We start from the raw sequence: 12,416 nt of genomic DNA, 5'->3' as shown, positions 1-12,416 counted from the left end.
ATTCAAGTCGACGTCCCAAGGGTCGAACTGGGGCCATAATTGTGTCCGGATTATCGAAATTTCGAAAATGTCCAATTTCAATTCGATTCTAATGAGATATATGTAGAGTCCGAAGCCTAATTCATTTTTAAATGGATTCTGTTATGTTCTTGATCTTGTTTAAACAATAACTCAATGCGACGAGGTTGCAATAAGAAATCAGTATATTATCAGCAGTATAACTTAACGGCAGCGACACGATCCAGAGTGCAGTTAAATGAAAGACACCGAGACAATAGAACACAGGGTATAAATACAACGCAAGACACACGAGGAAATAATGATTGGCGCTAATTACTAGTCCTATACAAAATAGAATGAAACGATACCAACGTAAATACACGAACATAACAGTCCTCCCCTATAAGTTGAAGGGTACAAGGGGATTCACGTCGGCCGATAGAAATCTGTTTGTTTTCTATTTCTAACGGGGTAGCGTCTACCAGACGTACGTGCAGGACTAGCTGCAGGACGTTGTGCCCTATTACTGACCAATGGTTGCTCAGCTTGGGACTGTTGAGGCTGAGCAACTTCCTGTGTGGCTGTATCATTGCCAGCTGAAATCAAGCGTGGTTGGAGTTGGTTTTTGTGCCTTCTCCAATACCCGTGATCTGTTTTTACGATGTACACAACACGCCCCAGTATTTCCGTCACCACGCCAGCAACCCACTTTGGTCCGCTTCGGTAACTGCGAGCGTAAACCGAGGAACCAATCTCGAAATGAGTGACTGATTGTCCAGGCGTAACGGGTTTTGATTTGTCGAAGGGTGAGCACAGACTTAACAAATTGCGCGGCTGTCGACCATGTAAAATCTCGGCAGGCGTTTTCCAGTCTATGCCCGGGTGCGGTGCACATCGGTACGTAGCGAGAAGTGTTTGGAGCGCGAAGTTGAGATCTTTTCCCCCGTCGCAATTTTTTATTGATCCAGCTTTTAAAGTCTGGACGAAACACTCCGCTTCCCCGTTCGAGGCAGGGTGAAAAGACGGTGATACGATATGGCTGATCGCCAAATTAGAACAAAACGTATCGAATTCATTCGATGTGAATTGTGGCCCGCCATCCGTGACAATAGTTATGGGCAAGCCTTCGATAGAGAAGACTTCCCTCAAAGCGTTGACCACACACAAGGTTGTGGTAGAACCGACATTCATTACTTTAACGAAAGGATATTTCGAATGCGCATCAACGATGACAAGAAACATTTTATTGTTTATTGGACCTGCGAAGTCCAAGTGAATTCGTTCAAAGCTTTCAGAAGTTTTTGGCCATTCGCGATACTGACGATCAGGCGCTTTCATTACCTTGCGGCAAGCGTCGCAACTCTTCACGAGATTTTCAATGTCGCGATTAATGGACGGCCATGCGATGTAACGTCGAGCCATCTGCTTCATTTTCGCGATACCCCAATGTCCTTCGTGCAACAATGATAAAACTCGCGAGCGAAGTGACTGCGGAATTACTACTCGCTGAAAACCATCAATATTGAGTATGACTATGTCTTCGTGCAGAGAAAGCGAATGTTTGCGAGTCAAAAACCAAGAAAAATCCTCAATTTGCGTCTTTGGATTCCAATTACCATGAGTGACAGATAATTTTACTAGTTTCATGGTTTTGTCCTTCAGCGTCGCGTCGCGAATTTCATTGCGAGTTAACGGTAAGCCATCGAATGCCATATTAATAGCGTGAACGATCTCCGCGTTTTCACGAATTTCCAGTTCGTCAAACTCAGGGTCTGGACCCTTTGGTAGACGAGATAAACCGTCGGCGTTTCCGTGCTGATTAGTCGGTTTATAGCGAATATCGTATTGGTAAGCCATAAGCGTTAGTGCCCATCGCTGTAAGCGTTGCGCTGTATTCACGGGAATTTTCTTGTCCGGCGAGAAAATAGCTAAAAGCGGTTTGTGGTCCGTTACGAGCGTAAATTTTCTACCATACAAGAATTGACGAAATTTAGTGACTCCGTAAATGATTGACAGAGCTTCCTTCTCTATTTGAGAGTAGGATTTTTGCGAATCGGAAAGGGTTTTGGATGCGTGCGCGATCGGTCTCTCTTCGCCATTGTGCTCGATTGAGAGGACAGCGCCGATTCCGAATTGAGAAGCATCAGTTGACAAAATGAGCTGCTTGTTTACGTCATAATGAGCTAACTGCGTAGCGTCGATTACGTCGTTTTTGAGAATGCGAAAAGCTGCGTCACAGTCCGCATTCCAAATGAATTTCGCGTCTTTTTGAAGAAGACGGTACAAGGCAGCGGCTTTATTCGTAAAATTAGGAATAAACGCGCGATAATAATTGACTTTGCCCAGGAATGCCTGTAGCTGGCGAACATCCTGAGGTTTAGGCAACTGTTTGATTGCTTCAACGGATTTGTGAGACGGGCGTTTGCCGTCCTTGTCGATTATATGACCAAGGTACTCGATACTACTTTTGAAAAATTCACATTTCGCGAAATTGACGGTGAAACCGTATTCGGTGAGGCGCTCAAAGAGTAGCGATAAGTTGCGAAAATGATCGCGTTCATCAATGCCAGTAACGATTATGTCATCGATAAAACTAGCAACACCGGGTAAGCCGGCGATCATGGCATCAATACAGCGTTGAAAATTTGCGGGACTAGATGCGACTCCGAAACACATGCGTCGATAACGGAATAGACCGAATTGCGTGTTGATGACACACAAATTCTTCGCATCATCATCTAATTCTAGCTGAAAATAAGCATCGGCAAGATCAATTTTCGTGAAAATACAACCACCCTGTAACTTGTGAAGGATTTCATCCAAGGAGGGCAGGGGATGTTGATCCATCTGAATTTGTTGATTCAATGCTTTAAAGTCACCACAAATGCGTACTGATCCATTTGATTTAGTGACGGCAACAATTGGTGCTGCCCAATCACTGTAATTGATTGGTTCGAGGATACCTTGATTGACTAATCTATCCAATTCGGTTTGAACAGCGATTTGCCTTGCGAAAGGCAAAGGGCGTGGCTTGTTGAATACGGGCTTGGCATTAGGTTTCAAGTGAATTGTCACCTTTGTCTTGGTGCATCGTCCTAATACATTAGAGAAAACGGAGGGAAATTTGGACTGAAAAGATACCAATTTGTCGTTCGAATCAGAAATGTCAATAGTATTACATGATTGCGATTTTACCATCTGCGAGGAAATTGCATCCAAAGCAGACGTTCCCTTAGCGGTCATGGAGAAAGCATCGCTCCAATCGAGACCAAAAATGTTTTGCCCACGGTGTTCGTCGAGAACCACCAATTTTAAGCCTACTCGAACTTCCGAACCCACCTGCACGGTTACAGTGCAAATACCTTTCACTTTCAATGGCTTGTCGCCGTACGCTACGAAAGAGCAATGGTATGCTGAGAGTTTCGGAGAGCCCAAAGTTCTGTACCCAGTCAATCCCACCATGGCGGAGGGTGCACCAGTGTCCCACTGTGTCGGCAACGGAATGCCGTTGATGCTGGAGTTGATCCAGAGCTGGTTTCCTACGCGTCGATATAGTTGATCGATGTCGAAGGAGAGGAGCGGCACTGAGCAGAAATTGACGGATGTGACCTGTTGCGTGATACTAGGTTTAGACATGCACACAGGTTTGATATGACCTTTACGACCACATTTCTGACGTACTGAATGTCGATATTGACAGTCTTTTCTCTGGTGATCGATGAAACAGCGGCTGCATGATTTCAGTCTTTCCGGGAAGTTGCCTTGGATGGATTTGGAAGGTTTTTTTCCCTTCTGATAGCTTCCCGTCATTTTGTTGACGATGGAAGTATCTTTACCGTTACTCTCGCCCTGGATAACCCTATCAGTTTCCAGTGTTCTCACGTACGTTGCGGCTACTTTGAGAACGTCGTCAAGGGATGGATTGGTTTGTGTTAGACAATGCCGTCTCACATCCGCGTGCGGCGTTTCTTTAATGATGAGATCGCGCATTAGCTCATCAACGTAGCTCTGATCACAGCCATCTCTTGAGCATATGAAGTTGCAATCCTTGGAGATTCCGCGTAGAGTAGCGATCCAATCGGCGTACGATTGTCCCGGCTGCATTTTGCAATTGTAAAATTCGTACCTGGCCGCTTGCACATGAATTGAGTCCTTGAAGTGTGTAGACAACTTCTCAGTCAACGCGTCGAAGGATTGTGCACTGACATCAGCAGCACCAAACAAATTACGTAGGAGCGAGTACGTTTCAGGTCCAACCCATGAGAGTAGACACGCTCGTTTCTTCTCCATGTTGGAAATGCCGTAAATTGCTAGGTGATGGTTGAATCGCTGAAGATATTGGTCCCATTTCTCCCTTGATTTTACGAAAGAATCAAACTTGGGAGCGGTAGCTTCAGATGTTGACGTACCGGGACTCAACCTCTGCGTTAACTGTGCCATTTCTTCTTTGTGTTGGTTTTTTTGCTGTTCCAACCCAGCCATGACTTTTGCCATTGCTTCGTCATGCTGTGCGCGTTGTTGCTCCATCATTTCCTGCTGCTTCTCGAGAAGCTTCAAAATACCCGAATCCATCATATATACAGTATTCGTCGCAGAAATAACTTTGAATCCGACTTCTGACACCAATTGTTATGTTCTTGATCTTGTTTAAACAATAACTCAATGCGACGAGGTTGCAATAAGAAATCAGTATATTATCAGCAGTATAACTTAACGGCAGCGACACAGGAAGTTGCTCAGCCTCAACAGTCCCAAGCTGAGCATTGAGCAACCATTGGTCAGTAATAGGGCACAACGTCCTGCAGCTAGTCCTGCACGTACGTCAGGTAGACGAATGGAGGCGTGGGTTCGAATCCCACTTCTGACACCAATTGTTATGTTCTTGATCTTGTTTAAACAATAACTCAATGCGACGAGGTTGCAATAAGAAATCAGTATATTATCAGCAGTATAACTTAACGGCAGCGACACGATCCAGAGTGCAGTTAAATGAAAGACACCGAGACAATAGAACACAGGGTATAAATACAACGCAAGACACACGAGGAAATAATGATTGGCGCTAATTACTAGTCATCATATATACAGTATTCGTCGCAGAAATAACTTTGAATCCGACTTCTGACACCAATTGTTATGTTCTTGATCTTGTTTAAACAATAACTCAATGCGACGAGGTTGCAATAAGAAATCAGTATATTATCAGCAGTATAACTTAACAGCAGCGACACAGGAAGTTGCTCAGCCTCAACAGTCCCAAGCTGAGCAACCATTGGTCAGTAATAGGGCACAACGTCCTGCAGCTAGTCCTGCACGTACGTCTGGTATCCGAATGGAGGCGTGGGTTCGAATCCCACTTCTGACACCAATTGTTATGTTCTTGATCTTGTTTGAACAATAACTCAATGCGACGAGGTTGCAATAAGAAATCAGTATATTATCAGCAGTATAACTTAACGGCAGCGACACGATCCAGAGTGCAGTTAAATGAAAGACACCGAGACAATAGAACACAGGGTATAAATACAACGCAAGACACACGAGGAAATAATGATTGGCGCTAATTACTAGTCCTATACAAAATAGAATGAAACGATACCAACGTAAATACACGAACATAACAGATTCTACTAGCCTGGCCGCTTCTATTGAGACCAAAATTATTATTCAAGTCGACGTCGCAAGGGTCGATCTGGGGCCATAATTGTGTCCGGATTACCGAAATTTCTAAAATGTCCAATTTCAATTCGATTCTAATGAGATATATGTAGAGTCCGAAGTCTAATTCTTTTTTAAATGGATTCTACTAGTCTCGCCGATTCCATCAATACCAAAATTATTATTCAAGTCGACGTCGCAAGGGTCGATCTGGGGCAATAATTGTGTCCGGATTACCGAAATTTCGAAAATGTACGATTTCAATTCGATTCTAATGAGATATATGTAGAGTCCGAAGCCTAATTCGTTTCGAAATGGATTCTACTAGTCTGGCCGCTTCTATTGAGACCAAAATTATTATTCAAGTCGACGTCCCAAGGGTCGATCTGGGGCCATAATTGTGTCCGGATTATCAAAATGTCCAATTTCAATTCGATTCTAATGAGATATATGTAGAGTCCGAAGCCTAATTCGTTTTGAAATGGATTCTACTAGTCTGGCCGCTTCTATTGAGACCAAAATTATTATTCAAGTCGATCGACGTCCCAAGGGTCGATCTGGGGCCATAATTGTGTCCGGATTACCGAAATTTCGAAAATGTCCAATTTCAATTCGATTCTAATGAGATATATGTAGAGTCCGAAGTCTAATTCTTTTTTAAATGGATTCTACTAGTCTCGCCGATTCCATCAATACCAAAATTATTATTCAAGTCGACGTCCCAAGGGTCGATCTGGGGCAATAATTGTGTCCGGATTACCGAAATTTCGAAAATGTACGATTTCAATTCGATTCTAATGAGATATATGTAGAGTCCGAAGCCTAATTCGTTTTGAAATGGATTCTACTAGTCTGGCCGCTTCTAATGAGACCAAAATTATTATTCAAGTCGACGTCCCAAGGGTCGATCTGGGGCCATAATTGTGTCCGGATTATCAAAATTTCGAAAATGTCCTATTTCAATTCGATTCTAATGAGATATATGTAGAGTCCGAAGCCTAATTCGTTTTGAAATGGATTCTACTAGTCTGGCCGCTTCTATTGAGACAAATTTTTTTATTCAAGTCGACGTCCCAAGGGTCGATCTGGGGCCATAATTGTGTCCGGATTACCAAAATTTCGAAAATGTCCAATTTCAATTCGATTCTAATGAGATATATGTAGAGTCCGAAGTCTAATTATTTTTTAAATGTATTCTACTAGTCTCGCCGATTCAATCAATACCAAAATTATTATCAAGTTGACGTCCCAAGGGTCGATCTGGGGCCATAATTGTGTCCGGATTATCAAAATTTCGAAAATGTCCAATTTCAATTCGATTCTAATGAGATATATGTAGAGTCCGAAGCCTAATTCGTTTTGAAATGGATTCTACTAGTCTGGCCGCTTCTATTGAGACAAATTTTTTTATTCAAGTCGACGTCCCAAGGGTCGATCTGGGGCCATAATTGTGTCCGGATTACCGAAATTTCGGAAATGTCCAATTTCAATTCGATTCTGATGAGATATGTATTGAGTCCGGAGCCTAAATCTTTTAAAAAAGTGTTCTACTATTCGTCGTGATCATATATTCGAGAAAATGATGATACTTCGTAGCAGCCGCCGGTGTCAAACCATTCCCGCACTCTTCGAAATATATTTATACCCAAGGATTGTCGATAGACATGGTCTGTTGAGCGTTATCATCGATACATTTCTGACGATTTCACTGCAAAATATTCAGTCAAACGGCTGCGTAGTAGGTATCTATTCGTCGTCCTAAAATTGTTTTTTCGTCATAATACCTGGAAATTTAGCCGAAAACAGTCGTTTACGTGCATTTGTCATTGAATACATCACCAAGAAATAGTATGGCAAGAGGTTCCTGAATATGCCGATGTAATTTCCAAAGCACAAAACGTAATGACACCCGAGTATATTTCCATGATTCACCCGATCACCGATTTTCGCCAAAAATTCTAATAGAATCACAGTGGTGTAATTTTCTAATAAATATAATTCGATTGTTCTTCTTTCCGGATAGGTGCCGAGGTTTGAAACGACTTTTTATGTATTATTTAGGACGCCTTCTAATCACAAAAGGGTAAGAAGTCCTTCCTTCTTTGGCTATTAGATGTTAAAATCGACATCGAGTCTGGTGCACCTGAACTCGTGTAATAGGCAATTTCAGGCGTAATTTTCTAATAAATATAATTAGATAGTTCTCTTCTCCGGATACGTGCCGAAGTTTGAAACGAATTGTTATGACATACTTAGGACCCCTTCTCTGCATAAAAGGGTAAGAAGTCCTTCCTTCTTTGGCTATTAGATGGTAAAATCGACATTGAGTCTGATACACCTGAACTCGTGTAATAGGCAATTTCAGGCGTAATTTTTCGCTACATATAGTTCGATGGTTCTCTTCTCCGGATAGGTGCCGAAGTTAGAAATGAATTGGTATGTATTATTTAGGACGCCTTCTATTCACAAAAGGGTAAGAAGTCCTTCCTTCTTTGGCTATTAGATGTTAAAATCGACATCGAGTCTGGTGCACCTGAACTCGTGTAATAGTCAATTTCAGGCGTAATTTTCTAATAAATATAATTCGATGGTTCTCTTCTCCGGATAGGTGCCGAAGTTTGAAACAACTTTTTATGTATTATTTAGGACGCCTTCTATTCACAAAAGGGTAAGGAGTCTTTCCTTCTTTAGCGATTATATCTTTAAAACGACGTCAAGTCTGGTGAATGTGAACTGGAGTATTCGGCAATTTCCGACACAATATGCGGCAAGATATATTTCGTTCGTTCTCAGCTCCAGGCATCTTTCGAAGTTAGATACGGCCTTTAACATATTATTTAGGTCCCATTCTATTCATAACAGAGTAAGAAGTCCCTCCTTCTTTGGCTATTATATCATAAAAACAACATCAACTCTGGTGCATGTGGATAGGTTTATTAGGCAATATCCCACACAATATGCGGCAATATATATTTCGATGGTTCTCTGCTCCAGGTATCTTCCGAAGCTTGAAACGACCTTTAACATGTTATTTAGGAGCCATTCTATTCATAACAGAGTAAGAAGTCTCTCCTTCTTTGGCTATTATATCTTGAAAACAACGCAATTTCCAACACAATATGCGGCAATATATATTTCGATGGTTCTCATCTCCAGGTATCTTCCGAAGTTTGAAACAGCTTTTAATATATTATTTAAGGTCCCTTATATTCAGTAAAGGGTATCAAGTTCTTTCCAGTCCGGCGATAATGCATTAAAAACGAAATTAATGCAGGTTAAAATTATCTGGCAACCGCTTTTTGCAGTATACGGAGATTTTCCAATCGGAAATATATAATGCTGCCATGGTAGTAACAATGGCTTCCCATATCGCGTAATTTTTCTAATAGAATCACGGTGGTCCATATTCTATCAATATGGTCTGGCTAGCCAAATTCTCTGGGCCAACATAAACAAGCTGCGTTTGGTTTCAACGATTAATAATCTTGTCACTGGATTCGAGGTATAATTGCACTCAAATATCAAATTTTGCTCCATTAATCAACATCAAGTTGAAAATGTCCATTCTTGCACCAACTTTTATGAAATCACGAATCAGTGTTCTACAGGTATGTATCTATATGACTTATATACCTAGAAAATTCAAGCATAAATATTATGATATACCGTAGGTATAGGTACCGGTAATTCAGATGTTTGAAGCGACTTGGACAACTAGATAATTATAGTGGTCTAATTTCACTAAATTAGAGCCAAATGCCAGCAATATAATTGTAATCTAATTCGGAAAAAACGGTTTAGCTCTAATTCTCTACAGGGTTGGTGCGATGACATGCAAAATAAGGTCAAAAACATGCAAAATAATGTCAGTAGCGACATGCAAAATAAGGTCAGTCACATGCAAAATAAGGTCAATCGCGACATGCAAAATAAGGTCAGTCCGCGCATAAATCCAAATCTATACTTCAATTACAAATCCAACTTTTTTCTTATGAAAAATAAATTCAAAATATCTTTCCTGTATAGCAGCCTACTTTCAACATTGAAATTCCTTATCTATATCCTAAATCCTGAGATGTTTCAATCAAAAGATAATCATGATTATCTTGATTACGAAGTCAGTCGCATGTAGAATATTATTATCAGTCCGCGCATAAATCCAAATCCACACTTCAATTACAAATCCAATTCTTTTTTTTTTATGAAAAATAAATATCTTTCCTATATAGTCATTTCATGATTGACATTCCCCATCTATATCCTAAATCTGAAGATGTTTCAACAAAATGTAATCAGACGATTATTACGATTACGGGGTGAGTCGCATGTAGAATATTAACAGTCCGCGTATAAATCCAAATATTTACTTCAAATCCTACTTTTTTCTTGTACCACTGACCTTATTCTGCAATCTGCATGTCGCGACTGACCCTATTTCGCATGCCACTGACCTTATTTTGCATGAGACTGACCTTATTTTGCATGTCGCGACTGACCTTATTTTGCATGCGACTGACCTTATTTTGCATGTGACTGACCTTATTTTGCATGTCGCGACTGACCTTATTTTGCATGTGACTGACCTTATTTTGCATGTGACTGACCTTATTTTGCATGTGACTGATCTTATTCTGCATATCGCGACTGACCTTATTTTGCATGTGACTGACCTTATTTTGCATGTGACTGACCATATTTTGCATGCAGTCCGCGCAAAAATCATAATTCCAAATCCAACTTTTTTCTACTGGAAATCAAAATATAAATTTTGTTACCTACACTACTTTTAACATTGAAATATCAAAATTCGAATGAAAATTCAGATATATGTCCCCGTGAAAATTGAAATTCCAAATACAGTAGGCTTACCATATTTCGGAAATGAAAAAAGAGGACACTTTTTCAGAAATTTCAGACATGCAAAACTGGAGAAGAATTCTCAAAAACCGGTAAATTTTTCCCACTTCATGATCACTACACATTGCTAGGTAGATGACTAAAAAAAAAAAAAAAAAAAAAAAAAAGGTCTTCTTTTCGCTCAGAGCTCAAATCACCGCTTTTCCCTCCGATACCGCCGGAGCTTCACTTCTGCGCTAATTTGCGGCATATCACTCGCAATTTCCTCTAAATCTGACTTAAATTTTCAAAAAAGAGGACAAAATCTCAAAAAAGAGGACAAAAGGGCGTCCTCCGAGGACACTTTCAAAAAAGTCAAAAAAGAGGACCAATCCTCTTAATAGAGGACGTATGGTAAGCCTAAAATACAGGGGAAGACTGGGAGCAATGTTACAGCGGTGGGTTGTTCCAGCCGTTATGAAAAAAGTGGATATAAATGGTCAGGCCATTGTGTCATTATACCGCCTGCGTCAGAAAATCTTCATCCGTTGTTTCTGACTTTGTTTCGTTGGAATTTTTTGTAAAAATTTGCCTATCTGGAATGTTTCGAGTGTTTCATAATCTTAGGAATCTTATCATCAGCCATACTCATTCCGCGTTAAACATGATGAAAATTCTATACTCTCCGCGAATAGAGTCCCTGAATTTATATGTCATCATCATCATCGGTTTATTAGCAATTTTATCAGTTCAACACACCACAAAAAGGCGATACTATGAAAAGACAGGAAGATGTCGAAGCGACTTGGAGTAGTCTATGGAATCAGACACCCACCTTGGCCTATAGGCGATGTAAAAATAAGGCATGCACACTGAATGAAAGTAGAAAAGATAGTATAGAAAAAGAAAGCGACAAGAAACAGGGCGGCATGTCATGGAAATCGAGATCGATAGGTCAGTCGTGGTCCGGTAATCTTGAGGATGGTCTGTATTTATTTAGTAGTAATTGCCTGTATTTCGACTTGAATGTGGACATGCTCGTCGACTGTCGGATGGCCGGCGGAATACTGTTCCACACATCAGGTCCGGCATATTTGATAGAGCGATGATCTTTTCGGTCGATCATATGATATTTGGACGCGCGTGTGTTGTACTTGTGCGCTTTTGAATCCGAGGTAAAGAATGAAGTCATTGAAATATTCGGGGCAACGACCGCAGTGGAACTGATACGTCAACGTGGCGATTTCTAGTTTCCGAATATCATCTATGTTTAGGACACCGAATCTCTTCAGCAGAGACTTGTGTTGGATGGGCAGTAGGGCTGTTCAAAAATAAACTTTTTTCCTGAATCTTGCTGGTTACTTGATTAAATCGTTATGTTGCCTTAAAAAACGACGCACACCAAATTTGAATTCATTCCAACCAATATTCGCGGATTTTGTAGAGTTTGAAAATTTTGAATTTGCCTAAAAATGCAAAAAAAAATTTTTTTCAAATTTTCCTTCCAACCTTATGAAATTGTTGCGCTGTCTTCAAAAACGATGGAAAACAAATTTGACTCAATTCCAAGCTGCAGAAGCGGAGTTATTCAAGTTTTTTGATGATAATTCTGGGATGATCCACCAATCAAGGATAATCTCAGAATTATCAAAGAAAAACTGAAATAACTCCACTTCTACGGCTTCGAATTTAGTCAAATTTGTTTTGCATCGTTTTTGAAGACATCGCAACAATTTCATGGGGTTGGCAGAAAAATTTGAAAAAAAAAATTTTTTTGCATTTTTAGGCAAATTCAAAATTTTCAAACTCTACGCAATCCGCGAATATTGGTTGGAATGAATTCAAATTTGGTGTGCGTCGTTTTTTAGGGCAACCTAACGATTTAATCAAGTAACCAGTAAGATTCAGGAAAAAAGGTTATT

The sequence above is a fragment of the Botryllus schlosseri genome, chromosome 11 (genome assembly GCF_051294905.1).
Source record: "Botryllus schlosseri isolate E-star chromosome 11, Bs_hap1, whole genome shotgun sequence".
In the NCBI taxonomy this organism is placed as follows: Eukaryota; Metazoa; Chordata; class Ascidiacea; order Stolidobranchia; family Styelidae; genus Botryllus; species Botryllus schlosseri.
Note: the sequence above shows the minus strand (reverse complement) of the source record.